The sequence below is a fragment of the Panthera tigris genome, chromosome D2 (assembly GCF_018350195.1).
Source record: "Panthera tigris isolate Pti1 chromosome D2, P.tigris_Pti1_mat1.1, whole genome shotgun sequence".
NCBI classification, from domain to species: domain Eukaryota; kingdom Metazoa; phylum Chordata; class Mammalia; order Carnivora; family Felidae; genus Panthera; species Panthera tigris.
Window position 1 is genome coordinate 583,350 of NC_056670.1, and position 27,398 is coordinate 610,747.

Consider the following 27,398-nt stretch of genomic DNA (forward strand, 5'->3'; position numbering starts at 1 on the left):
CTGTTGTAATAATTTCTGTTTATTTCTGCACTTTGCTTTTGGCTGTTTATTTCTGTTAAGCAAAAACATATTGTAGCTTAAGTTTGATCCTCTTTCTTTCTTTACTTTTTTAAATTTAAATTCAAGTTAGTTAACGTACAGTGTGGTCTTGGGTTCAGTAGTGGAACCCAGTGATTCATCTCTTACATATGACATCCAGTACTCATCCCAAAAAGTGCCCTCCTTAATGCCATCACCTATCTAAATCACCCACCATACTCCAGCAACCTTCAGTTTGTTCTCTGTATTTAAGAATCTCTTATGGTTTGCCTCTCTCTCTGTTTTTATCTTGTTTTTCCTTCCCTTCACCCATGTTTATCTGTTGCGTTTCTCAAATTCCACATATGAGTGAAATCATATGATATCTGTCTTTCTCTGACTGAATTATTTCACTTAGCATAATATAGTCTAGTTCCATCCACATTGTTGCAAATGGCAAGATTTCATTTTTTTCATTGCCAAGTAGAATTCCATTGTATATGTATATACCACATCTTCTTTATCCATTCATCAGTCAATGAACATTTGGGCTCTTTCCATAATTTGGTTATTATTGATAGCACTACTATAAACATTGGGGTGCATGTGTCCCTTTGAATCAGCATTTTTGTATCTTTTGGATAAATTCCTAGTAGTATAATTGCTGGGTCATGGGGTAGTTCTATTTTTAATATTCTGAGTAACTTCCATACTATTTTCCAGAGTGTCTGCACCAGTTTGCATTCTCACCAACAGTGCAAAAAGTTCCCCTTTCTCCACATCCTCACCAACATCTGTGGTTGCCTGAGTTGTTAATTTTAGCTATTCTGACAGTGTGAGGTGGTATCTCATTGTGGTTTTGATTTGTATTTACCTAATGATGAGCAATATTGAGCATATTTTCATGTGCCTGTTTTCCATCTGGATGTCATCTTTGGAAAAATGTTTATTCATGTCTTCTGCCCATTTCGTCATTGGATTGTTTTTTGAGTTTGGTAAATTCTTTATAGATTTTGGGTACTATCCCTTTATCACATATGTCATTTGCAAATAACCTTTTAGTTTTGTTGCTTATTTCCTTTGCTGTGCAGAAGCTTTTTGTTTTGATGAGTTCCCAATAGTTTATTTTTGCTTTTAATTCCCTTGCTTTTGGAGAAAGCAAGTAAGAAGTTGCTTCAGCTGAGGTCAAAGAGGTTGCTTCCTGTTTTCTCCTGTAGGATTTTGATGGTTTTCTGTCTCACATTTAAGTCCTTCATCCATTTTGAGTTTATTTTGTGTATGGTGTAAGAAAATGGTTCAGTTTCATTCTTCTGCATGTCACTGTCCAGTTCTCCCAGCATCATTTGCTTAAGAGACTGTCTTTTTCTATTGGATACTCTTTCTAGCCTTGTTGAAGATTGGCTTGCCATATATGTGGGTCAATTTCTGGGTTCTGTATTCTATTCCATTGATCTATGTGTCTACTTTTGTGCCAATACTCTACTGTCTGGATGGTTACAGATTTGTAATACAGCTTAAAGTCCAGGAATGTGATGCCTCCAGCTTTGGTTTTCTTTTTCAACATTATTTGGGCTATTCGGGGTCTTTGGTGGTTCCATATAAATTTTAGGATTGTTTGTTCTAGCTCTGTGAAGAATGCTAGTGTTGTTTTGATAGGGGTTGCACTGAATGTTTAAATTTATTTGGGTAGTGTAGACATTTTAACAATATTTGTTCTTCCAATCCATGAGCATGGATGGAAAGTCTTCCATTGCTTCTTGTCTTCTTCAATTTCTTTCATAAGCTTTCTATAGATTTTAGCATACAGATCTTTTACCTCTTTGGTTAGGTTTATTCCTAGGTATCTTATGTTGTTTGGCACAATTGTAAATGGGATCAATTCCTTGATATCTCTCTCTGCTACTTCAAAATTGATACATAGAAATGCAAACAATCTCTGTACATCGATTTTATATCCTGTGACTTTGTTTAATTCACATATCAGGTCTAGCAGTTTTTTGGTGAAGTTTTTTGGGTTTTCCATGTAGAGTATCATGTTGTCCATGAAGAGAATGAGTTTGACTTCCTCCTTGCTGATTTGCATGCCTTTATTTCTTTTTGTTGTTTGATTGCTGAGGCTAGGACTTCCAGTACTGTGTTGAACAACAGTGGTGAGAGTGGACATCCTTGTTATTGTCTTGATCTTAGGGGAAAGACTCTGTTTTTCCCCATTGAGGATGATATTAACTATGGCCTTTTGTATATGGCTTTTATAATGTTAAAGTATGTTCCTTCTATCCTAACTTTCTTGAGGGTTTTTATCAAGAAAGGATGCTCTATTTCTCAAATTCTTTTCCTCCATCCAATGAAAGGATAATATGATTCTTATCCTTTCTTTTATTAATGTGATGTATCACATTGATTGATTTGCAAATATTGAACCAGACTTGTAGCCCAGGAATAAATCCCACTTGATAATAGTGGGTGAATAATTCTTTTAATTTAATGTTAGATTTGATCCACTAGTATCTTGTTTCATCAGGGATATTGGCCTGTAATTCTACTTTTTAGTGGGGTCTTTGTCTGGTTTTGGAATCATAAAGTGAGTTCAGAAGTTTTCCTTCCATTTCTGTTTTTGTGTAACAGTTTGAGGAGAATAGGTATTAACTCTTCTTTAAATGCCTGGTAGAATTCCCCTGGGAAGCCATCTGGCCCAGGACTCTTATTTGTTGGGAAATTTTTGACAACCAATTCAATTTATTTGGTGTATTATGGCTATTCAATTTTTCTATTTTTTTCTATTACAGTTTTGGTAGTGTATGAGTGTCTAGGAATTTGTCCATTTCTTCCAGATTTTCCAATTTGTTGGCATATAATTTTTTATATTATTCTAATTGTTTGTATTTCTGTGGTGTTGTTTGTGATCTCTCCCCTTTCATTCATGATTTTATCTATTTGGGTACTCTTCTTTTTGAGAAGTCTGGGTAGGGATTTATTGATTTTGTTTATTCTTTCAAAAAACCATCTTTTAGTTTCATTAATCTGTTATACTTTTTATTTGGATTCTATATTGTTTATTTGTGCTCTAATCTTTGTTATTTTCCTTCTTCCACTGGCTTTGGGCTTTATTTGCTGCTCCCTTTTCTGGCTCCTTTAGGTATGAGGTTAGGTTGTGTATTTGGGACCTTTCTTGCTTCTTGAGATAGGCCTGGATTGCAATATACTCTCCTCTTAGGTCTGCCTTTGCTGCATCTTAAAGGGTTTGCATCATCATATTTTCATTTTGATTTGCTTCCATGTAATTTTTAATTTCTTCTTTAATTTCCTGGCTAACTCATTCATTCTGGAGTAGGATGTTCTTTAACATCTTGTATTTGATGGTTTTCCAATTTTTTCCTTGTGGTTGGCTTCTTCCTTCTGTTCTTTATTGACAAAGATACTAGATATGAAATGCTATTCTGGAAAATACTATAAATTCTAAACTTGAGGGAACTGTAAATTATACCACTTTGAAGATCTGCCTTTTCTTTCTTTTATACTTCAACTATCTATATCCACTAGATTTTGTTATATCATATCCTACAGAATCCACTGTAATTATACCTTTCACTATCAGCCCATTCCCCCTTACTTTGCCATTTTCAGAAATCAAGGAAAAAGGGTTCTATGAGCTTCCTAGTTGCTGTATTAAACTACTCCCAAAGATTAAATTTCCTTGTTACAATATTTATAGCAAATTGTGAAAAGTTTGTTAGTTGCCAAAATTAATGACATCCTTAATTTTACCAATTGGAATAAGTGCTTATTGTCTATGAGCAAATATCAAAATGTATTATATGGCTTGTATTACCCCTTAATTTAATCCTTATGATAGTATTGTGAGATGGGATTCATTACCATTTTATTCTGGGGAGCTGTGAGTTAGTGAATTTGAGTAACTTGTTAAAGTCGCAGAGCTAGGATATGAAGATATTGGTATCAATTATGGGACTGTGTTTCCAAAGACTAAGTCCTAACCACTAACAATTTTTCCACAGTATGATCTTCAGGTGACTTTGATGCTTTATAAAAACATTCTAGAAGGGAAGGTTGAGTTGATGGTACAGAACCTGCCTTTTCACAAAGCCATCATAGGCACTCTGACATGCTTAATTTGAGAACCATTACAATAACCTTTACAAATGGTATTGCTTGCCAAATTGTTGAATGCTTTCCTTCCCACCTTTGATAACCCACGTTCCACTACTGTCTAGACCCAATCTCTAGCAGAAACACAGCAAATGAAGACCTGAGGGCCAAAGGTGATTAGCACCAAATCAGCTCTGAGTCTACCCTGATTTATCTTTTCTGTTAGAATTAAATGAACTTCTGTCTTGTGTCCTTTAAAGCACAAGGAATTGGACTTGCTACCTGCTTCTCCTTTATTTAAGTTCAACTCTGATGATGCATAACCAGAACTCATTACCTTCTCCAAACACTGATGATAGTACTCTAAGTGAATTGTGATCTGCTTACTTGTAGATGCTTTCCTGCCAAGTTCTGACAATCTTTGGGTTACAGCTACCATCTACTATGGGTCATAAAAGACTTTGTGTATTTATCACATTATTTTCCTGTACTGGTACTTCTTTCCATCAATTTCAGCTGAGTACGAAGCAGTCTACCTACTCTATTGTAGAAAACTGGCTTGTTTTCTGGACTATTCCAGTGACCTGGATGAGCTACATCCTGACATATGTACATGTCTTTTTTAAAAAACAAATGCAGCAACTGTATCCTACAGGAATATACCATAGAACCCAATAATGGTAGTAAGGGAATTTGGTAGATCCAACAAAGTTAGATCTAAACCCAGTAGATCAGACTTAGGAGTGGTGTTTTAGTGACATAAATGATTTTTTTTCTGGACCCCATACCAAGTGCAATATAACAGTATTTTTTCTTACTCATTTATTATATTTTTAAGTAAAGATTAGTTGATATAAACAGGACACATGTTGTGCATTCTTAGATATGATCTCAAATACTCAAAGTCTCTTACAGCCTTTGTTTTGGAGACTCCATGACTGCACAATGTACATTGCAAAATTTCTTTCCTAAGAACTTCATAAGACATCTATTAAAAAAGACATTAGGTGGGAAAAAAATAATATTTAATTCCCAGACCTTAATTCAAGAGGAGAAAATGTCTTGAAAACTAAGATATTTTAACTATGAAATGCTGTGGGAAAATTTCTGCCTTACAGATTCTGAAATAAGCCTCTTTTTGCTGTTTATTAATTGTTGTCTTTTAAACATTCAGAAATTCTATGGGTGTTAATTGATTACCATTTCCTTAGTAATCCTGTCCCCATCTGTCTTTATCATGCATTTTGTTCCTTCTCACATCTTTTTCCTATTATGTGTACGTCTCTTTTTTGGCTTCATTAACATAGACTCTCAGACCTTGTCAATAGAATGAATAAAACATATTAAGGAACCCCATAAGCCAGCTCAAAAATTTTATTTCTGATGATCACTCAGGTTGAATTAATTAGCAAGCCTTTTGTGAATAATTTATAAACTAAGAATGAATAGGATCATTAATTGGGATGAGTTTCTGTAGGTTTGTAAATCATTATTCATGACCAATAGTTATATAAAGAAAGAGCTTTATACCTCACTAGTGCATTATCACATAATTCTCCAGCAGTGGTTGAGAAAGAGTAATTGAGTGAATGACACTCTGGTACAGCAGTCTGTAATGATAAAACTTAGGACAAATGCACGGAAGAAGAAATGTATTTAATTATCAGAATGTTGCTGTGGAAGTTCATACTATTCGTCTTAGAATATATCAAAACACAGAGAAAGGTGGAAGAAATCTGAGGCATGTAGCTTCTTGACTAAGAAGTGACTGCCTCTTTCTGTCTTTCCTTTTTGTATCTTCTCACACAGCTCCGTATGTGAATCTTTTTCTGGGAAACTGGGTAAGGTAAACAGAAAGATGAACATGGAAAAACTTCCTCTAAGATTATCATTCTTATGTAGTTGTAATCACTTCATTAGAGTCTTGCTGCCAAGTAAATTAGAATAGATTACCTTTGTTCTGGTAAATTACTTGTAAGTGGCTTATGAGGGCAGATGAATCTAAGCCAATATAGAAATCAAATAATACTATTGTAGGCTGAATAAGGCCTCTCCAACAATGTCCACACATACTCCCTGGAACCTGTGAATAGGTTAATTCTATGCAAAAGGGACTTTCTGGATGTAATTAAGGTTACTGTCCCTTAAATAGGGCAATTATCCTGCATTATCTAGGTGGGCCCAGTCTAATCAAATGAGTAGAGCATTTTCTCTGGCTATAGTCAGAGAAAGAATGAGAAACTCCAAGCTTGAGGAAGATTTGAAGCACCTCTGATGGTTCTGAACAATCAGGGCCACATGTGAGGACTAGACAGAGGCCTCTAGGAGCTCACGGAAGGCATGGAAATGAATCATGGCCTCTAGGAGCAAAGATAGGCCTCTGAATGGTAACCAGTTGGGAATCAAGGACCTCAGTTCTACAAGGGTAAGGAATTGAACAACTGGAATGGGTTTGGATTTGGATTCTTTCCCAGAGCTTCCAGTAAGGACCACAGCCCTGCTAAACATCGATTTTAGCCCAGTGGGACCCATGTCAGACTTCTAACCTACAGGACTATGGGATAGTGAGTGTTTCTTTTAAGCTATGGTAATTTCTTATAGCAACAAAATAAGCCAAATAGTGACTTAACATAGGTTTGTGACTTGAACAAGTTACTTACCTTCTCTGTGTCTCTGTTTCCCAGTGTGTAAAATGATCTTAGTAAGGGTATCTAACTCATTGGATTATTGTATTATATAGTTGTTAGGCCCATATATACCATTAACTCAGTTATATAGAAGAGACACAATGCCAAAGGGGTTGCCAGACTATAGTAAAATAAGATACGTGAAAGAAGTTAAAATTCATGCTATATGTAATGATCGTATTTTATTAAATTCAATTCAGATAAAAGAGGAAGCATGCATTTACAGGTACAGTGGTTCACATGAGATAATGTATACCTGACAACCTCTTAATATTTGAAACTAAATAAATAAATGGACAGTATTGTGTTACCTACCTAAAGTTGTGCCACAAACTTATGATTCAGTCATTTAGGATTCTTCCACAGTATGCAGTTATGCAGTCTGTGCAAGGCACTGAAATTGTATAAAATATAATGCATAAAGTAAATTTTAATAATATTGTTTCAGATTAATGTAATTTGATTGGCACTGAATGCAACCACACTGCTTAGATGGTTCTTTCCAAACAGGTTCGTGTGGAGCCAGCAAGCACACAGACAACATTTACTAAGTACTACAGGTCAGATTAGTTCTGAGCCTTCATATCTAGGCATTATATTCCACTACATAATGGGATTTTTATACTTAATATAGTCCTGGTTAATTAATGAGATAAATGAATTATTGCTTAGCTCTTTCACTGACACAAATTTGTTATGTAGAGGGCTTGATTAACATAGCCATACAAAGAAGACCTAAAGGTATTATCTCCAGGTGTATTGGCTTGATCACTTTAAAATCTTTAGATTTAAATCTATTAATGTTTCATTTTCTACTCATAACCACTCACTGATAAGGATGATAACCCAATTAGACTGCCAAAAATGTGTGTGTATATGTAGTTATCAAAATATGACCTCAGGGAGGAGTAGAAGAGCTGTTTTCAGCAATTTATTCACAAATTCTTCAATGTAACAATATGAGGAAAAAAGAAAATACTTAATCCGAAATTACTAGAACTCTTTTACAGGCCTTCACATAGACAAACATGTTTTAAAAATCAAGGATATTGCCTTAAAATTCAGGAATCTCTGGGAATGACTATAAAGGGATTGAGATCTTTTACTATGGTCCTGATCAAGGAATGACATGTAAGAATGAACATTGCATCTTTCCTGAACTTTCTCAGGATGAGCTTCTTTTAGGGATGGAGTTGAATGGATACAGAAAAATTACAAACTTTGGCATATATAAGAAAGAAAATGTTACTAGTTTATAATAATACCCCAGTATTTAGACTTAAATGTAGGTGGGTAAGGTACCAGGACTAGTTGAGCAAACAGGAGGACTGTTCCATTTGGGTGAGAGTGGGGCAGTATCACCCTGCAGGGGCACCAGAGAATGTGACCACACTGTTCCATCGATCTCCTCGGGAAACTATGACCGTGCAAGGTGCACTGCTATAATTCAAGTGTAGTGGAGTATAAGTGTGCTGGGAGTAAAGAAAGTGTGTTGTTGAGGAGGCATTTGAAAGAAAATGGAATAACAAGTAGTTAGGAAGTACTAAACCATAGAACTGACCTTTGTGCTGAGAGCTAAGTCAGCAGAATCATTGCTAAAGAGGAACACGGGCTTGGTTTAGGAAGACAGTCATATATTCTAATGTGTTCTGATGTGTATAATGATGAAAATAGCAGCTGTGATTTATTGAGTACTCAATATGTTCCAGGCATTATCTTTAATCCAAATCAATCCTTTGCAATAGCTACTATCGTTCTGTAATGCCTGAAGTTCCAAAACTTCCCACAAAAGACCACCAGAGTCGTAAGTCAAAGCCAAGCGGCAAGGGTTGTTTATTGCAGGTTCGAACCTGGTCCTCTGCGCACTCGTCGCCGGTGACGCAAGAGGCCACGATCAGCGTTGGTATAGCGTTTTTACAGACAGAGACAAATAGCACAGGGGAGGTTTTTACTTGTGGCGGGAGGAAGAAAGGGGGAAGGGGGTAGGTGAGGAATGTGCTAAGCAAGCAGGTTTACAGAAGAGAGAAATGCCGGTTAGTTTGTATACAATCACTCATTCCATTACATATCAGACTACATTTAGGAAGTTTTACAGCCCATTCTACTACACAGCGGGTTACAATCAGGAAAGGTCTCACAATGCTCATAGCAAACAGCAAGCAAAACAGACTTCTCAGCAATTGTATTTCTTATCAAAGATCCATAATGAGCAGAAAAGAGAACCTAGCTTTAAACTAAGGCAGGGCTGTCATTTGGATTCAAAGCTGTTCCTTTCAGTTCCCAATGTAAATGTAAGAAAAATTACATTTCTATTGGTAAGGCAACATGCCTAAAGCCACATAACTAGAACATTTTATTTTAATAATCAAAGCATACAAAAGACCTAAAGATGCTGTCTCTATACAAATTGGCTGGGTGTTTTCTGATGAGACAGTAAGGATAAGCAGTCTGCCATAGTTATTGATAAGAATTCCTGATATAGTGGGGTAGTTACAAATACGAAATTCTCTGTTGTTTCTGCAATTGAGTTTGGTGGGTGGCCTTAGTGACTAACTTGATCGATAGAATGAGGCAGAATTCTATTGTATACACCTTCCAAGGCTAAGTCATTAGAAGTCTTCCAGCTTCCATCTGCCTTCTTGGAATGTTCACTCTTGGAGAAGTCAGCCTCTGTGTAAGAAATCTGATACCCTAAGATATGTGGCTGTGAGGAACCCAAAGCTAGCTCTGTGGAGAGCCTGTGGAGAAAACAGGATGCCTCTTCAGCCACAGCTGGACCAACCATTCCATGCCAGACAGCAGGCATGTGAGTGAAGAAACAATAATGGACATTCCAGACCACAACAGATGTGGCCGAAGATGTGGAGAATGGAGAAAACTAAACAATGGACAAAACTGGAGGTCTGAGACATATGACATCAATTAAGCTGTCTCAGCCATCTGCAGTCATTTGAGACACCCTAATTGAAGACCCAGGTTTTATGGAACAGAAATGAGCCATATTTGCTGTACTTTGCCTACATTATTGATTGATAAAATTGAGATCACAATTGAATGGTTGGTATTTTATACCACAAAAGTTCAATGCTGTTCATTTCACAGCTATAGGCAACCAGACAGGGTATACACATGGAAGATTATAGAACACATGACAACCAGATTCCAATTATGCCACAATGATAGACTTGAAAGAAAAAAAAAATCATGATGTTCATCAAGTGGGTTGGAATCTATGGCAGAAAGCATGCACCACTTGGTGAATCTGGTATCTAGATTCAGAAACTGAGGCACATGTCCAGTTAGTAATTAAATCACAAAAACAGTAGCTATATTTCACATAACTATTATGTGTCCAGAACTAGGCCAAATCTTCTTATGTTCACAATCTCTGTTTTTCACAAATAACTTATTTTAGGTCATTTAGCTAGTTAACTATGTGAATGAGGATTCAATCTCGGTCAGCCTAACTTCGAATACGGTTTAATTTCCATTTTCTTGTATGGGAGCATTTGTAGCAACTGGCATCATAGTAGAGGAGAAAACAAATTCTTGACCCTATGCACATGATGGGATTCAGGTTTTTTTAAGTACCTAAAACACACGTCTGTGGCAGCACCTTTATTTCTTGATAGGCTAACACTGAAAAATGATTGAATATCTGTTCTAAATTAACTCAAAATCTGGCCTGTAAATGGAGAGCAGAGGAGTAGAAGGTAAATGCTGTTCAGAAGTTTGTCAGTTGCTTTGAGATGATTCGATTCATAATTCCCACTGCAAATAATTAAATCATGGGTTTGTACATGAATCTAGAAATGATTTAGTTTTATTTTCTTCAATTTAATTCTGTCAAATACACACTGAAATTCTTCTTCCACCAATGCTATGGGGTGGTGAAATTTATTTTATGATTAAGATTAATGGACTTCAGTTAAAGAGTTGTTTCTGGTTTGGCCACTTCTTAGTAATATGCCCTTTTCAAGATATAAATTAATTGAGCCTCTGTTTCCTTCTCTGAAAAAAGGATGTAAGCATACCATTATCACAAATAGAGCTAATGCACATAAAATTATATCATCATAATTGTTTTCTTTCTTCTTTTTATTATGCTACTCACAGATTCATAATTTCTTCCAAAGTATAGAATTCTAGGTTGAATTTTATTGACTCCTGTAATTATTCCTTGAATGATCAAGTCCTTATTAAAATATATTTTTGTAGACCAAAGAGGGTCTCAATTTTGCATGTAATACTTTAGTGATCATATGGTTTTAATTTTGATTTTATTGATCTGTTGAAAGAAAAAGTGACCATAGCAATCACCTGTCAAGTAAGCAAAAACAAATTATTGTTGACAAGTTTTAACAAGAATTATCACGTAAGTCATATAAACAATAACATAAACTTAGATAACCTCAAAAGAATACCATGATTTTTCCAAAAATCCATAATGTTCTCTCCAGCATTATCTATTTATTGATGGTCTAGTATACATCCAAGAAAATAAACTGGGGCTCCAAAAATGAGGGTCATATAAATGTATAGTGTTTGTGTAAGTTTTTGTGATTTTCCTACTCCTGAAAGGCTACTATTCAAAAAAGCACCTTGTTACTTATTTATTGGTCATTAAAAACATGGGAGACAGTTATGTCTGCATTTGCTGCCAAGTGAAGATAGATCTTAAAAGTAAACTCTTAGGAAGATTAAGGCAGAAAGGAATATTTGGTGTTAATGCCAACATTATACTTCCTACCTATTATTAGCATTCACAATTTGTGTTAAAAATTAGGATTTAATTATCATCTGTAGAACAGGCAGGATCTAGGATAACTATGCTTCCCTGCACTTGGTCATTTGGAGCTTCTCATAATGCTGCTCTGGTGTGAGAGCCAGGACGCCTCCAGGTGACGAATATCAAGTAACTAAGTCAGTGGACAAGGAGAAGGCACTGTCCTAAGCATGTATAATGGCAGGTGCCAAGTTCTTGTTTGTGTATTCATGTGAGTGAATACGCCTGTTTACAGACCTCTCAGACTGCAACTTGGCTTTCCATTAGACCAGGTCATCTGACATACAGTGGTGCCATAACATTTAGTACTTTGATTACACATTTTCCAACATTAAATTACTATACTGAAGTGGCATAAGTTGGAACACATAGACCATTATGTTAGCAAATGTCAAAATGTAGATTAAGGGCCAGACTCTGTTCTAATCTCTTTATATGTATTACCTGACTCATTTTTTATTCAATCGTATTGTTTATCTGCAATTGTATCTCCATTTTAGATAAGGGAACTGAGATTTGGAGAGTTAGTAAACATATTCAAAATCATACAGCCGGTTAGGATTGAAGCCAGTATTTACACGCTTGTCTGTTTGGTCCCAGAACTCATGTTACTAACCACTATACTACGCTGCTTTTAACCACTCACTTAATAAAGCCTTGCCAATTATTTTGGTGTATTACTAAGAGATCTTTGTAACTATTCTCATCCTTGAAAGTTTAAAAACTAAATTTTTAGATCATTTAAGAATGGGGCACCTGGGTGGCTCAGTCCGTTAGGTGTTCAACTTTGGCTCAGGTCATGATCTCATGTTCTGTGAGTTCAAGCCCCATATCCGGCTCTGCCCTCAGACCCACTCTCCCTCTCTCTCTGCCCCTCCCCCATTTGTGAGCTAACAGCTCAGAGCTTGGAGCCTGCTTTGGAGTCTGTGTCTCCTTCTCTCTCTGCCCCTCCCATGCTCATGCTCTGTTTCTCTCATTCTTAAAAAAATGAACAGTAAAAAAAAAAAAAGAACATACATGCTATCAGGTCACCTTGTTCTGATAGTCTTTTAAGTGTGTTGCATACTTAAGAGATTGGAGTACTCATGACTTTTTTCCCACAAAATGCCATTTTATTTGAAACTTTTCTGTATGCCATGTGTTTTGGGGGTAAACACATTAAATTACATATTATCTTCTTGCAATTTCAACTCTCAAGATCATTATTCTGGAATTAAGAAATATTTGAAAGAGAAAATTGAGCAAAGAAGATAACTCTTTTGTTTTTAACATGTGTAGCACAGCTGATTTGAATATAAGCCTGAAGATCAATATCTTGTAATTATTTACTCTTTATCTGAAACACAAATTCTAATCATACTGTAAGACAAATGTGTAAAGCAGCAGAACTGAGATACTATATCATAAATTAATAGACTATTCAACACTACCTAATATCCATTGCTAACTGTAAATGTTGTACACAAAAAATTCTGCTACATAATATACTTTGGTCACATTGATATAGTAATTATTCATTAGATGGCTGAAAGTATTATGCTTTGCAAAAGTATTAGTATATAGCCCCTAAGAATATCAAGGGTCACTATGAAGTATTTTCATTAAAAATACTTTAAAACTTTAATAATTGATATTTAAAGAAGTTAAATTTAGTTAACCGAAAAATTTGTATTGTAAAATGTCTTATCACCAAGAAAATGATTCTGGATAAATGGTCAGTACCTTTTAAAAGTCTTCATATAGGGGCACCTGGGTGGCTCAGTCAGTTGAGCGTTCAACGTTGGCTCAGGTGGTGATGAACTCACCATTTGTGAGTTCTAGCCCACATCAGGCTCGCCTGCTGTCACAGCAGAGCTCACTCAGACCCACTCTCCCTCTCTCTCTGCCCCTCCCCCATTTGTGCACATGCACGCTCTCTCTAAAAAATAAATAAACATTAAAAAAAGAGAAAGTCTTCATATATAGTACAATAAGGGTAAAGTCTCATATTGTTTTTTATTTATTGAAGTATAGTTGACATACAATATTATATTAGTTTTCAAGTGTACAAAATAGTGATTACAAAATGTTCATCCCTCTGTCACCATACCAAGCTGTTATGATATTATTGACTGTATTTCCTATGCTGTACTTTACATCCTCATTACTTTTTTTTAATTTTACAACTGGAAGTTTGTACCTCTTAATCCCCTTCCCCTATTTCACCCATCCTCTTACACCCCTCCCCTCTGGCAACCACCTGTTTGTTCTCTGTATTTATGAGTGTTTATGGCCTGTTTGTTTTTTTAGATTCCACATCTAAGTGAAATTATATGGTATTTGTCTTTCTCTAATCTCATATTGTTTTGATCTTTTTGTTGGTGTCTTTTATATTTCACAGACTGTTCTAGTACTGACAAAGTTTATGGGATGTGTGGTTTAGCAAAAGTTGGAGGCAGGGGGATACCCTATAAACTTAACATACATGTTGTCTTAAATTATAATAAAATTAAAACCAAACAAAATAATAAATGATATGTAGAAATTTTATAGCAAAAGGAGAATAGTTTCTCCTCCTCTTTAGATGTATTTTTAATGAATGTCTGTATGCTATATCTGGTATCCAGATCTGGTATATCCCATGGTTAAATGTAAAACTTACCTTAACAGGTAACTGACTATAGGAAACAGATGACGGGAAGGAATTAATTTAGAAAGCTACTATCACTGTTTGTGTCAGATTCTATCACCACCACCCCCACCCCACACAAACATTGGAGGGACTCTTACTTTAAGAAGGTTTGTTTTTACTAAGTTTAAACTGGAATTTCTCGTTAGCATCATTCTGATAGATGGATGACTCTGCTTTGGAATTTAGTTCAGAAAGGAATTGTGCCCCTTCCCTAATGTCCCAATCCACAGATCCCTGTTTCCCTCTGAACAGCAGTATGTATCGGCCTCATACTAAAGAATGGGCTGTGAGTATGTTTTGTGTTCTTTCTCAGTGGACTACCTATGGCATATCTGGACTCTGTGTGGCTTCCATCATCGATGATGCTTTCCTACGGCTTCAGGTCTTAGAGGCAGTGTTGTATATACAGTTAGATGAGTCCATGCTAAGGAGTTAAGGAAGCCCAGATCCAGGCTTGAGGCTGATTGTCTAACACGCTGTCCCTGGCAATTAAGTTCTCCACCATTCCATCACTGCCACCAAGAACTATGTTTTCTCATCCATTCAATAACAGTGTTGGACAAGATGCAACTAAGGACAAATCTTACTCTGGACAAGAGATGAATTACTCAAATTAAACTGCCCTTTGAAATTGAGGACAAGGACAATATTATATATTTAATTTATGTTTCCTTCTTCAGTGAATAATGTGTTGTTTAGGTTCTGTGGGGTATGTAATGATGCATTGAGAGCTTACTACGTATTTGCCAACCCATTCATTCTCTCTTTCTCTTTTTCTCCCTTTCTTTCTTCTTCTCTTCTTTTAATAAATGAATTATATCCCCTAAAACTGAAGTGAAATCTCAATTTTCCATGCTCTAACCAAAAATAAGAGTGAATAGATGGTCAACAACCTAACACAGAGATGCAAATTTGCTTTTTTATGATTTGGGGGCAACTATGGTTATTCATCGGAATAACCAGAATTGTAAACTACTACTGTACTACTACTACTGTTTACAGAATTGTAAACTACTACTGCAATGCACAGCTCTCTTTCTGACATCCCTGAAAGTCTGCCCTCCATGCTTCCTTGATAGAGTTCTTTGCACATAAAATCTACTTAGTGATTTATTGACCTGATTTTATATTTGATTGGTTGATAATTGCAATTATGTCAATGAAGGAAGATGACTACATAATGCTTAAGCCAAGAAGGTGTGCAATATCTTGTTGCATTAAACTATGTTGACATATCGGAAGCAGATTTCATCTAGATACATACATGAATCAAATTTGACTCTGTTGGTTTTCCTTATGTATCATGCCATGTGCAAGAGAGCCAATCACTCAGGAGGTTTGACACAATACTCTGTTAATCATGAAACAGAGCTATTGAGTTTTCTTCTATAGCTTCAAAGCAACAATTTTTCATCTTTATTTACAAACTGATGGCAGCACTAACAATTACACTTAAGTGGAATTAAATACAGTGATTGCCTACAGGGTTAACAGAATCTTAGGACATAGGAACTGCTTTTGAAACAAAATCTAAACTACTACTTTCAACAGAAAATTCATGGAACAGTTTAATATAACAACACACATCTCAAATTCATTGGATGTCCTTTATCCAAAATATGAAACAAGAAAACATTTGAGACCAGTGATATTTTTCTATATACTGGCAGTGAGTATTATTCTTTATATTGATTGGCCAGAAGTCTGAAAATTTTTGAAGTGCTTTGAGAAACTTATAAAAAAGGAGGGAAAAGGTGTGAAATAGATTTGGTTTTATGTTCGAGTTAATTGTATTTATTGAATGCCAGAATTGCAGTGAGTAGCAACTTCAGCGTAGTGTTTAAACAGGAAACATTTTTCTAGTATCTTCTTTGCACAAGGCAAAGTGCTAGCAGTTTTGGTGCCAACAAGTTAAGCTAGATAATTTCATCTTCCAAGCTGCCTATATTCTATTAGAGAGAATAAAAGAATGTATAATTATTTCATTTATTTTTGTTTTATTGATTCTTTGAGATAAGCTTAACTATTTTATTTAATGTTTTTATTTATTTTTGAGAAATAGACAGCACAGGATGGGAAGGGTCAGAGAGAGGGAGACACTGAATCTGAAGCAGGCTCCAGGGTCCGAGCTGTCAGCATAGAGCCTGACGCGAGGCTTGACTGGTGAACTGTGTAATCATGACCTGGGCCAAAGTCGGACACTAAATCAACTGAGCCACCCAGGCACCCTAAGCTTAACTATTTTAAAACAAAATTAACAAGTTGAATACTGGTAAACTGTTTCTTCTATGATAAAAGAGATCTTTAAATTATTTTCTTTTAATCATGTCACAAATAATCAAAAGTTTAAATGACTATTATTTTCAGAATTAAGTAGGGACTTTGAGATGCATACTGAATGCATTTTAAATTGTTATATTTTAAATTTTATTTATTTATTTTGAAAGAGAGAACGTGGCAGGGGCAGAGAGAGAGGGAGAGGGAGAAAGCGAGACTCCAAGCAGCCTCCACACTGTCAATGCAGAGCCCAATGTGGGGCTTGATTCCACGAACCGTGAGATCAGAACCTGAGCCAAAACCAAGATTTGGTCACTTGACTGACTGAGCTACCCAGGAACACCAGTACTGAAGGCATTTTATACCATGATCACAAACTATTTTTCACCATTATCTCCTGAGACTTCCTTATGTGTACTCTATGCATTAGAATTTCACTTTTCTAGTTCCTAAATTGTCTCTTGATTGGTGCCTTTGCTCATTCTATTTCTAGTCCCTGAGGTGTCCCTACCTACCAATAAAAATCCAGCCAATTTCAAGAATGCATTCATGAATTTTTTTCTGACCACACTATATTTCCTTCCTCAAAATCCTAAGAATGTTTTTCTTGAAATCTCTTCCAGGGTACTTATCTGTAAAGTTAAAGTACTTTGTACTTTGTTTAATTATAGTCATCCTAGTAAGTATGAAGTGGTATCTCACTGAGGTTTTGATTCGTGTTTCCCTGATGGCTATAAATATGAGAGAGTTTCCCTTCTTCTTTTTGAGGAGTCTGGCTCTTAGCTAAAGACCTACGTGTGACTTTTTAGGCCTGACTCTAGGTAGCTCCATGGCTTTTTGGGACAATCTTGTGGGATGAAACTGCTCACACTCCACCAGGCTTAGTGCACACACAGTGCATTACAGTCACTGAAAGACTTAGAGTCAAGAACTCAGACGCCCCTAGCCAGCCGTACCTTTACTGGATGTACATTCGTAGCCTATGCACTTCCAGTTGAGGTCTCCTTAATTAACACTTTGAGCAAACATCTTCCTCAGGTACCTCTGCCAAGACATCATTCTGCGGGCCACAGGAGGAGCCTTGAAGAAAGTCTTCTCACCCTCGGTCTCAGTACTCAGGATTTGTCCATTCCTAGCTCCTTCACACCACCAACCTCTGCCATCCTGGCTCATAAAACTGCAGGAAACTTTTCAGAGCTCTTTTGCAGTCCTTTACTAGCACAATGATTCTTAGGGAGAAATGGAACAGAGAGGAGAGGAGAGTTTGTACTTTCTCTGGCTTAGCCTCTTGCTTATATTATTGCAGTATTTGATTAAAGACTCGACTTTTATTCGTTTGTTTGTTTGTTTTGGCTTGTCATCTTAATAGGCTATTCCAATGTCTGACAATTCAGTACTCTCCAGCTCAGGTGAGCTCTTGACACTTTCACCTTTGTTTTCTTGAATCTTCAAATATTTTGTAAGTAACCACCATGTGTCAAGCACTTGGTTTGGTTCCAAGTGCCATCAAAGTATCAAAGACACCCAGATCAAGTTTTACAGGTTGGAAGAATAGAAGCTATGATTGATAGTGCAATAGCATCAAGTGAGTCTAACCGCTGAACAAAGCCACCATCTTGGCTAATGAAATTGGGATGTAAAAATTGAATGGGACTCAGGAGAGTTTTCGGAAAGCGAATACCAGGCATATTAAACCATACAAGCAAAGGCATCATGGCTATCAAAAACACCCAACTTAGTTGCAATAGAGTTAAGAATATAATTTTAGACTTGTTGGAAATGAAGCTAGAGAGAATTGTAGAGGAAGGGCAGTGTTGTCCCTTTGCAATAAACAAAAATCTATGAATATACTTTTATTTAAGAGCCTTTAAATTTTAAAAAATTGAGATGTAACTCGTACACAAAAATTCATCATTTTAACCATTTTTGAAAGTATAATTCAGTGGTTTTTAGTGTATTCACAATGTCATACAACTATAACACTATCTAATTATATAATATATCCATACCCTAAAGACAAACTTCACACCTCCCAATTGCCCCTCCTTCATTCCCTAGAAATCATTAAGCTACCTTATGTCTGTATGGATTTGTCTGTTCTGGACATTTAATATAAATGGAATTATACAATATGAGATCTTTTGTTACTGGCTTCTTTCACTTAGCATAATGTTTTCAAGGTTCATCCATATCGCGCGTGTGTGTGTGTGTGTGTGTGTGTATCTGTGTGTTGTGTGTATTGTGTATATATCCTTTTAAAAACCAAGTAATAGTCCGTTGTATAGATTAAATTAATTTTGTGTATCCATTCATAGTTGATGATCATTTAAATTGTTTCCACTTTTGGGCTATTATAAATCATGCTCCTATGAACATTTGTATATAAATTTTTGTGTGAACATATGTTTTCAATTCATTTGGGAGTGCTGGTTCTATGATAACTCTATGTTTACATTTTTGAGATACTGCCAAAATGTTTGCCACAGAGCTGCACTATTTTACATTCCCACCAGCAATACATGAATGTTTCAATTTCTCCACATCTTCACTAATGCTCATTATTTTTTAATTTTATAAACAGCCATCCTATGGGTATGAAGTGATATCTCATCGTGGATTTAATTTGCATTCCCCTGATGAATAATTAGGTTGAACATTTTTTCACGTATTTATTGACTTATTTTACTTTGGAGAAATGTCTACTTCAGTCCTTTGTCTACTTTTTAATTGGCTTATTTGTCGTTGTAAAACAACAGATATGCTTTCAATGTAACCTTTTAATACTTAATTGTAAAATATTTGGGAATAAATACAGTAAGGGCCTTAAGATTTCTGGACTGAAAACTACCAAACTTTGTTAAAAACATTAAAGACCTAAGTAAATGGAAAGATTTGTGTTCATGGATTGGAATATTAGTATTAAGGTGGTAATACTCTGCAAACTGATTTACAGATTCAATACAATTCCTATCAAAAGTCCCATTGTTTACTTTTCAGATAAGGGATAGTTGACCCTAATTTGTACATGGAAATGCAAGGGACCCTGAATAGCCAACACAATTTTGAAAAATAAGTCTACTTCTACTGATAATCTCTCTTTATTCTTGTTCCCAGTTATAAGTAAGTAACTGAACATACCACATCACATCAAAGCTAACCCACCCCCTAAAAAATACATAAATTCTCCTTCATATTATTACTTTTATATTTATATGGACATATAAAATTGTCCTAGGTCTCTATTCCTCAAATTTTCCTTTTAAGACATTTTATTGCCTCATACCTGGGTTAAAATTAGGAATTCCAAGGAATTTGACAAAAACAGTCTACATTAATCTTCATGTGCTAGTCAACTCTCACTTCACTTCCTGGATTTGCAGTGATTTTTATTGTCAGTAATAGGCATGGATATTCCATAGGTCTTACTGCTAAATTAATATCATGAGTCTTTTCTTGAAACCCATGTTACTTCTACATGCACACACACACACACACACACACACACACACACACAGTTATAGAAATAGCCCCCAGATCCTATCATAATACAAATGTATTACATTTGTCTTATCAATTAATAACAAACAGAAGTGGCACAATTATAGACATAATTATAAATTCAACAAGGACAGGGATTATGTCTCTATTGTTTCCAGTGTATTTTTAGCAATAAGCACAATTTCCATTAAATAGCTTTGGATGAATACATGGATGGATGGGTGGATGATGGGTGTAATAAAGCATAAAGATCAAGAAATCTAAAGAGTTAATTTCTGCACAAATTTTTAAATATTACCATCATCTTATTCTTCATTTTCTCTCTTGGAAAGTCCTGCCATTAATTTCCTTGTATGTATTTGGATAGGATCATAGGATCATTTTCTCATTCTCAAAGAGGTTAAAGGGATAAATTAATCAGCTAATTAGAGATGATACTATTGACTCGTTCTCTTATTAGTTAGACTCTACTAAAATTGTAATTATTGCTAGTCAAAAACATGTATTAGGTCCGTCAAAACATCATACTTATTTCAACTTAGACTGAAGTATAAAGTGAAGTTTTAATAAATTTTTCTTCTAGAGGATTTCTGAATGAATAGGTATACTATAATTTGGATATAAATTAAGTTGCTTTAATATTTCCTATGCATTCAGGTTTAGTTATAGCATATGCTGACCCTAAATTCAAGACATATAATAACTTACATAGTTTTGGAAGAATATTTACCTACCAATACCCTAAAACTGTTTTAAGTTTTTATTTAAATTCTAGTTAGTTAACATACAGTGTAATATTCATTTCAGGTGTATGATACAGTGATTCAACACTTCTCTACATCACCCAGTGCACATCACAAGTGTGCTCCTTAATCCCCATCACCTATTTCTCCCATCCCCCACCCCCCACCTCCCCTCTGGTGACCATCAGTGTGTTCTCTATAGTTAAGAGTCTGTTTTTTGGCTTGCGCGCCTCTCTCTCTCTCTCTTTCTTTCTCTTTCCCTTTGCTTGTTTTGTTTCTTAAATATCACATATAAGTGAAATCATAAAGTATTTGTCTTTCCCTGACTGACTTATCTCACTTCGAATAATACCCTGTAGCTCCATGCCCTTGCAAATGGCAAGATTTCATTCTTTTTTTTTCCAGCTGAATGAAACATTTTAGTGTGTGTGTGTGTGTGTGTGTGTGTGTGTGTGTGTGTGGTGTGTGTGGTGTAATATATAAATATTACATCTTCTTTATCCATTCATTAATCTAGGGACATGGGCTGTTTGTGTAATTTGGCTATTGTAAATAATGCTGCTATAAACATTAGGTTGCAAATATTACTTTAAATTAGTATTTTCATATTATTTGGGTAAATACCTAGTAGGTCGATTGCTGGGTTTTTGGCTAATTCTATTTTTAACTTTTTGAGGAACCTCCATACTGTTTTCCAGAGTGCCTGTACCAGATTGCATTCCACCAACAATGCTAGAGGGTTCCCCTTTCTCTACATCCTTGTGAACACCTATTTTTCTTCGTGTTGTTGATTATAGCCATTCTGACAGGAGTGAGTGATATCTCACTGTAGTTTTGATTTATATTTCCCTGATGAAAGGTGATATTGAGCATCTTTTCATGTGTCTGTTGGCCACCTGTATGTCTTCTTTGAAAAAATGTCTATTCATGTCTTCTGCCTTTTTTTTACTTACATCATTCATTTTTGGGGTGTTGAGTTATATAATATGTTATATTTTTTGTACACTAACCTTTTTATCAGATATGCCATTTGCAGATATCTTCTCACATTATACAGGTCGCCTTCCAGTTTTGCTGATTGTTTCCTTTACTGTGCAGAAGGTTTTTATTTTGATGAAGTCCCAATAGTTTATGTTTGTTTTCATTTCCCATGCCTTAGGAGACATATCTAGAAAGAAGTTGCTACAGCCAGTGTTAAAGAAGTTACTGCCTGTGTTCTGTTCTAGGATTTTTATGGTTTCAGGTATCATATTTAGGTTTTTATTTCATTTTGATTTTATTTTTGTGTATAGTGTAAGAAAGTGGTCCTGTTTCTTCTTTTGCATGTTGCTGTCCAGTTTTCCCAGTTTTCTTCTCTGTTGAAGAGATTGTCTTTTTCCCATTGTATATTCTTTCCTGCTTTGTCAAAGATTAACTGACCATATAATTGTAGGTTCATTTTTGAGTTTTCTATTCTGTTCTGTTGATCTATGTGTCTATTTTTGTGCCTGTGCCATACTGTTTCATCACTACACTTTGCAATATAATTTGAAGTCCAGAATTGTGATGCCTCCAGCTTTGCTTTTCTCTTTCAAGATTGCTTTGGCTTTTGGAGTACTTTCTGGTTCCATACAGATTTTAAGGTTGTTTGCTCTAGTTCTGTGGAAAAAAGTCTTTCATTCTATTTAAATAATTTCCCTGTGTTTTTGGCCCTTTGTGAGTCAGTAGCTCATAGGTGTTTTTCCTTTGTTATTTTGGAACTATATGTAATAAATGAGACTTTTCTCTTTTTCTTAGAATTAAAAGAAGAGAAAGAAAAATAAGACTGTCAAACAGATCAATTTAACATGGGTTGTCCATGGGATTCAGTGGATGAGTAAAGGGCAATTATATGGGCATGTTTAGTCACTGCCCAATTATTCTTTAATTAGCCCAGCTGCTAGAAAAAAGGAAAGAAGATAGGACTTATATTATAGCAAGTGGTTCTTTTCCCAACAAGATACATTTTTGTAAGAAGGAATTTTTTCTTCTCTACAGTTAGTCATCTTTTTGAACATCCTAAAGTTTTACACATTTATATTAGAAAGCAAAGCAGATTTCTTAGCATTGAATAGCTTCTCAAAAACTTACAGTATAAAACTGAAGCTGAATGTCTTTAATATAGGTCATCCTTTCCTATACATGGGAGCAAGTCAGATGGCGCTACTTCTTTGTGAAATTAGTAAGTGTTAGGACAGCAAAACATACCAATGAAGAATCCTAAGAAAGAGTGTTACATTCAAATAAATCTGGATACATGTAAATGGAAAGCAGAAGAGGGGAGAAATGGGTTTTCTGAAAAATGCTCTAGATTAATGTATATTATACATCTTTCTGAGGGGATAGTATATAGCATATTCCTTAATTTTTAGGTAATATACTTTTATTTTACTTCTGGCAGAAACATGTGTCCATATTATTCCATGGGATTATATCTGAGCACTTCTCCAAGGGGAGGTGACGTGGTGAATACATTTAATTTAATTTAATTTAATTTAATTTAATTTAATTTAATTTAATTTAATTTAATACATTTAATACATTTCCTTAAATACATATACATGAGATAATATATTAACAATTTTTCACAAGGAGGGGCACATGGGTGACTGTCAGTTAAGGTCTGACTCTTGATTTTGGCTCAGGTCATGATTTCACAGTTTTTGAGATCATGCCCCACACCAGATTCTGTGCTGATCGGCACAGAGCCTGCTTGGGATTCTCTCCGCCACCCCCCCTCTCTGCCCTTCCCTAGCTCATTCTCTCTTTCTCTCAAAATAAAGAAAGAAATCTTAAAGTAAAATTCACAATGAATAAATATTAAATGACTCACAGGAAAAAATTTAATAGATTTATTTCTAAATGCTATCTCTGATTTGGATAAAAATTTAGTGATTGGAAACTTGAAGTAAATAACATTGCTGCAACATAAAGATCATTTCTTCCAGATCTTCTGATGTTTTTAGTTCATTGAAGTACAAATACCATAACACAAATATGTTCCATGAATAAGAAGGCGACAGTCACAATTATGACTAAAAGGCTGAACTCAAATCAAATTATCTTGATAACACAGTTATAAAGTGTGTTTTTCTGTAATCTTTTATTGTTAAAACTATGCATCTCTTCCCAATAACGATAACTACTCTTTTTAGAATTCTTCCTGAGGAGCAGAGCTTTAGATTCCACAAGTTCTTGAATTTCATGTCATGTATTTTCCAGGGAGAAGCAAACGCTTTCCCAGGTTACTAATTCCAGTCATTGCTGCCATACTTACCTACGTAATTTTTCCAGAGGAATAGAAATCTCAACTGAACTCTAAGGGTCTTATTGTTAAATCATCCCTAGCCTCAGATTTTTTAGGCATTGGTAAAAAGCTGTTTTCTGCCTCTGTTGAGGCTCATCAATATTCCAAGTGTTTTCTTCAGCTGCTAGAAGTGGCACATCTTCTTCCTAGAGGGGGGGGGTTGGGGAGGCTGGGCCTCAGGCGGAATCTCACTTTTCTTTCTAAAACAACTTGCACTTTCTATTTTTAATGGAGTCAGGAATTGGAATCATCTAACAGGTAATTTAGATAAGAAAAAAATGTCTTTTCATAATGAAAAAAAAAAACAAATAAGTAATTTCATTACTCTTCTGATTTTATGTGAATGAAATTGTATTATCCATTCTAAAATATAGAATTTATTTTCTCTAGTAAATGCAACAGTGGAATTATTCAGAACAAAATTTAAAATGATTCATTGTTATTATTTATTTTTTTATAATTAAAACAATAGTTCCAGGAAAATAATAGGACTTCTTGCTAATATTATTAGTATTACTAGTGTCTAAAATAGATTCTTTTTATAGAAATGATATTTGCACACATTTATTTCCTAATCACTGTTCTACAAATAACAGACTAAAGTGGTTAATAAACAATTAATGTATACATTAGTGAAGTTCTATTTTTAAATATAAACTATTCAAATTGAAAATAAGCAATTATGCTTCTTTTTAGCGCATGCAATTATCATTTCATTTTGTTACAAATGTTTACAGGCTGTATAAAACCAGGCTATATATTAAAATAGAGAAGAGAAAACATATATCATATGTATTCAAATACATATTTTAGTTAAACTATTTTTATTTCACTAAATATGCATTTTCATGTCATACTAGTAAGACAGCATCTGAAAATATTGTGTAATTCAAGGATGTAATTAGATAAGCAGTGATTTAAAAACATCCTTGCAAGGTTGGTTTCAGAGATGAGGGAAGACAGTGTGAGAACCACAACACTAATCCTGGGTGGATTGTCTCCCTCATGTGCAGAGATATTTCCTCAGAACCTGTCATGATCCAGAGTGTGCTTACAGTTAATTTGTGAACTTTTCATACTTCAAAAAGGGAAAATTACTCAACACTGCATTTATCATGTTATAGAATAGTGTCTTTTTGAATGAAGGTTGAACAACTTTCTGTCCAGTAACAGTACTGTGGCAGCTCTATCTTAGATCATGAAATCCTGAGAAGATAATTACTTAAGGTAACACCGTACATAACTTTGGTTTCCTTCCTTTTGTTTATTTTCAAAGAAAACCAATTTATGACAATACTTGAAAAGAAAAATGTTATGTGTGGAAAGTCAGCTTTGATAGAATTAGGGATAGAAAAGTTTAATTTTACCAATTGATAACATTTTCTAAAATAATGCTCTCTCTAGTTTCTCAATCAAAAAGTATTATCAAACACATATTTCTAATGTTAGCCTTTTTGATATGTAGTGGTGTCTCATTATAGTTTTAATTTCTATTTCCCTAATAACTGCTGATATTGAAAATCTTTTCATGTGCTTATTTGCTATTTATATATCTTCTTTGGAGACAAACCTTTTTAAATATTATGTTCATCTTATTTTTTTTATTATTGAGTTTTGGAGTTTTTTATGTATTCTGGTTACTATTCATTTACTGAATATGTTATTTCCAAATATTTTTCCCAGTCTGTGGTTTGACTTTTCATTTTCTTAGCAGTATCTTTCAAAAAAAGTTTTTTAACTAATGTGTTTTGATTTCTTCTTTGATTTTCAACTCTGATTTTTACTATTTCTTTTCTTCTACTACTTCGGGATATATATATATATATATATATATATATATATATATATATATATATATACATACATATATATATACATATATATATATATATATATATACACACACATACATACATATATATACATACACACACACACACACACATACATATGGATCCCAAGGATAGTAGTAAATATGATAAATGTGAGATAATAAATGTGACATAAATAAATATATCTCACAAATATCATATATATCACATAATTTCCTAAGATGGAAGGTGAGATCATTGAGTTGGGACCTTTCTTCCTTTCAAAAATGGGCATTTAGGGGCACCTGGGTGGCTCAGTCAGTTGAATGTCCCACTCTTGATTTTGGCTCACGTCATCATCTCATGGGTCATGGGATTGAGTCCCATGTCCAGCTCTAAGCTAGTAGCGTGGAGCCCGCTTGGGATTCTCTCCCTCTCTCTCTGCCCCTCCATCGTTCACACTCCCTTGTGAGCTCTCTCTCCTCTCTCTCTAAATAAATAAACTCTTTTAAAAAGGGGCATTTAGTGTTGTAAATTTCCCTCTGGTGGCTTCCAAATTTTTTTTGTCATGTTGTGTTTTCATTGTCATTCAGTTCAAAATACTTTCTCCTTTCATTGACCATGAGCTGATTCGAAGTGTATTACTTTTTCTTTCTAAATATTTTGTTGTTTTCTAGAGAAATTTTATTGATTCCTGATTTAATTTGACTAGGGCCAGAGAAATACTTTGTATAAATTGAAACCTTTTAAATGTCTTGAGACTTTGTTGTGCCACAAAATAGCATCTATCTTGGTAAATGTTTCTTGTGTGATTGGAAGAAATGTGTACTGTGCAATTGTTAGATGAAGTGGTATTTAACTGTAAGTTAGATCATATTGAATATAAATGTTATTCATATCTTCCATTTATTACAATTTTCTGTCTACATTTTCTAACAATTATTAATAGGGTGATATTAAAATAATAAAATAAAACTCTAGATTTATCTGTTCCTCCTAGCAGTTTTATCAGTTTTTGCCTTGTATTTTAAGGTTCTCTTATTACATACATAAACATCTAGGGGTCCTCTTGCTGGATTTATCCTTTTATCTTCATACTTCATTTGACTGTCTTTATTGTATATAATAGTCTTTGCTTCACAGTCTGCTTTGTCTGATATTAATACCACTGCTCCAGCTTTCTATGGATTAGTGTCAGCATGCATAAATTTTCTGCCCTTTTACTTTCGTTTCCTTGGTCTGTGCACACTTGAATTGTGGATTTTTTTGTGAGGCAGCATATGCTCTTTATTTATTTATTTTTATTATTATTTTTTGAATATTTATTTTTGAGAGAGGGAGAGAGAGAGAGAGAGTGTGTGAGAGCACGCGCTGGAGGGCAGAAAGAGGAAGAGAAAAGAATCCCAAGCCGCCTCTACTATGTCAGCATAGAGCCCCACACGGGGCTTGAACTGACAAACCAAGAGATCCTGACA